Genomic DNA, 3685 nt, shown 5'->3' with positions numbered 1-3685 from the left:
TCTGGGCTCCCTCGGCTTGCGATAAGGGAACCTGCCCTGCCATCTCGCGTGCCCCAGCCGGGGCTCTGCATCACCCAGCATCTCGCCTCCGCCCTCCTTCCAGGCCCAGCCCGCTCCACTCGCTTCAGAGAAAGAGAAACCTCAGAAAAAAAAACTCCCTGGGAGGCTGGGTCTGGACCAGCTGTGCCCAGGCCAGTGCTTGCCCAGAAGCAGCCAGCACAGCTACCCCCAGTAAAATTTAGCAGCCCTGGCTGCGGGCGGTGGAAGCCACCCGCAACTGGATAATATTTCTTAGTGTGGGGCTCATCATTTATTTTTACACTCATGCAACGCTCATAGAAGAAGCTCCACGTTTTGCCTTTAAAGCTGAAGAACAGAACGTGGAGTCAGAATCAGCCAGGCCTGGGTTCTGGTGACATTCTGCTGCCGTTCTCTGGTTGGATGGTCCCAGCTAAGTTTTCCTCTCTCTGGGCCCCAGTTTCCTCATTTGCAAAAAACGAGACTGACAATTCCTTCTCTGAGAGCTATTTATGAGAACCGAATGCCGTATGCGACTTTCACACAGGAAATGCTTCACTGAGTATCAATTCCTTTTCCTTATTGGGAGCTGGAGACCTGGGTTTCGGCCCTAGTTTTGTTGTTATCTAACTTCGTTACCAGGGACTAGTCATAGAATCAGAGACAGGGACTCGCAGGCCAACAGCTGCCCTGTTCCTTGTTTATTTCTAAACTTTTTACTTGAAAACCTTCTTTGTTGCAAAACTTTATATATACACCCAGAAGGTGCACATACCATAACTGTGCACCGCGATGAATTTTCAAAAACTGAATACACTGGTCACTCGGGGCCCAGAAAAGAAGCGACGTAGAAGCCTGCTCCTTCCCACCTTCAGTCTGACCCGCAAAGATGCAACTTCCGCCCTGACTTCCAGCGCCCTGGACCCCAGCGCTGCCAGTTCCTGTACTTAATGTAAATAAACAGAATCGGGCACTGTGCCCTCACAGGTCTGGCTTCCTTTGCCCGGCATCGTGAGCTTCATCCGTATCGCTGGCTGTGACTGTAGGTGGTTCATTCTCATGACCGTCTTGCAGGGATTGGCCTTCCAGGGCCCGCAAGCCAAATTCAGCCTTCTATCCCGTTTTTGCAAATTCTTTGTTCTCAAGCACAGTCGTGCCTATTTGTTTCCGTGTCTGTGGCTGCTTTTGCACTGCAGTGACAAAAGGCAACAAAGCTGAAAATACTGCCTGGCCCTTTACTCCTTCTGCAGAGTAAGTTCATTGCGTGAATATACTGAAGTTCATTTATTCACTCAACTGTCAATGAGCAGTCGCCCAGTTTCCAGTTTAGGGCTATGATGAGTAATCTGCTTTGAACATCTCATGTGTGTCTTTTGGCGAAACAGGCATATGCATTTCTGTTGAGTGAACTTCCAGGAGTGAGTTTGTTGGATCGTGGGGGTAGATGGAAGCTTAACCTTATTAAAACCGCCCCCCAGCTTTCCAGAATGGCTGCACCAACACGGCTCCCGCAGGCAGTATCTGAGCCTTCCAGTTGCTCCATATTCCCCCGACACTTGGTATTGTCGGTTTTTATCATTTGAGCCACTTTCCCTGCCCCATTCTGATGCTAATCTTCTCTCCAGAAGTTGTCACTCAATTCGTGCTCAGACACCTTCAGCCACGGAGCAATCGCTGCATCCAGGGGCAACAGTTTCATCTTCAGACACTTCTAGTGTCTTGAGAAGCTCTTCTTCAAATAGTAGCCCCTCAAATATTTAAAATTCAGTGGTCCTGTTTTGGGTTCATGCTGCCTTTCTCAGGAAAAAAAAAAGAAATTCCAGTGTCTCTAAAGTTGCCTGGAAAACATGGATTTGCGTGTCCTCATCAGCCTGTTGCCTGGTGAAGTTACATAGCTTCTCTGAGCATCAGTTTTCCTATCAGTTAAATGAAGGGATTTGATTAAAGACCTTTAAAGTCATCTTAACTCCAACGCTTTGTGTTAAACATTATCTCGGAAACTCTAGACACATATGACTAGATGGGGGATCTCCGTCTCCCAGATATTCCTGTGAAGGTTTATCTGCTGACAGCAGAGAACGGAGATATTCCTTCAATTTCTCCTTCTTCCAACAGATAGTTTCTGTGCACCAAGGATGTTCCGGGACGACAGCCTGACCTGGGTGTCTCCTGTGGATTGGGCGCCTAGGGCACCCACCCTATGGCATCCGTACAAGGTTGGAACTGTGCCAAATGCATTCTCAAAAGGCAAGTGTCATGGGAAACGTCCATAGTGACGGACATTAGCAGAGGCTGGCGGTGACAGGGGAAGGGACGAGCTGAGACTTGTCTGTGCCTGGCCACTGGGGCAGTGTGGCCGGGGGCTCTGCCCCCTCTGGAGATGGGGGAGTGCAGGTTTCAGCCACAGCACACTCAGGATTTACTCTGTTTGCAGCAAATAATTCCCAGCCCAGAATTCCCTTTCCGCTTTCTCCCTGACCTAAGTGTCGCACTGTGTATTGTAAGGAACAATGGACAGGGCAGCAAATCGGATGGCAGGGCTCTCTAATATTTGAATTTTGCAGAAACCATCCTCAATTGACTGACCCAGACACGGTCAAAACTCAAGGTGGCGGGGAGAAGATGGAAATACTAATTAGGTTTGTGAGATGTCAAGCCCCACAGAGTCTAATGGGAACATGGCTTTTGTATATTTTAAGAGAAAACCTAACTATCGTGCGATAATTCATTTAAGCCTCACAACAAGCCCATGCAGTAGATACTATCATCCTTGTTTTATAAATGGGGACACTGAGACACAAAGCTTTAGAATCAGCCCGGGGCACCAGCTTGTAAGGGCGGAGCCAGAATTACAAACCCAGGCACACTCACTTTAAAGGCATTGCTCAGAATCCCGACGCTACCAGCAGTCCAATAGTGGGGTTTTCATGTTTGGAAGGAAAGCTTCAGTTAGTTGCAGGTCAGAATCGGAGGCCTGGCAGCTTGGCTGACTCCGGCGTTGGAACGGTGAGTGGGATGGGATCCCAAGGGAAGCTAGCTAATCCAACCCTCCCCGACATTTATTGAAGGGCCCAGGAATAAGATCCTCAGCGTCCCAGAGCTCACCGATGGCAATTATAGTGTCAATAGTAGTTAGGTAAAAGATCTTTTCGTTAGGAAAAGGGGGTTCACTGAGAAGCAGGAGGACGTCACCAGGAGGAGGCAGGCCAGCAGAGTGGACATGCACCACGGAGGGAGTATAACTCGCTAACGAACGGCAGAGCCAAACCAGAACTCACATACATACTGGTACATCACCTTTTTATACCAGACCTTGGCTGAGAGAGCCTTCTCTCTGTTTCGTTCAGCCAAGCATGTAGTCAGTCATCTGTTTAGAAAGTAGATTCTGGGGACACACTTTACAAGCGTTTTTCTGTGGGTACATGATGTTTGCAAGGTAGATGGCATTAATGGTCCTAATTCTGCACGCTCCCCTATGGCACGGCCTTTGTCATGTCACTGACTCCTCTCACCCAAAAGCAGAGTGTATTTCCCTGCCCATTAATTCTGGGTTTGGCCATGTAACTTCCTTTGGTCAATGGGATTGTAGGAGAGACTTGAAAGGACATTTGACATTTCCACTTGCCCTTTTTTGCCTCTGCCATCGGCATGAGAAGGACGTCCCTAG

This window comes from Pteropus vampyrus, unplaced genomic scaffold (genome assembly GCF_000151845.1).
Source record: "Pteropus vampyrus isolate Shadow unplaced genomic scaffold, Pvam_2.0 Scaffold183, whole genome shotgun sequence".
In the NCBI taxonomy this organism is placed as follows: domain Eukaryota; kingdom Metazoa; phylum Chordata; class Mammalia; order Chiroptera; family Pteropodidae; genus Pteropus; species Pteropus vampyrus.
The sequence above is the reverse complement of the archived record's forward strand: the minus strand, read 5'-3'. Positions refer to the sequence as shown.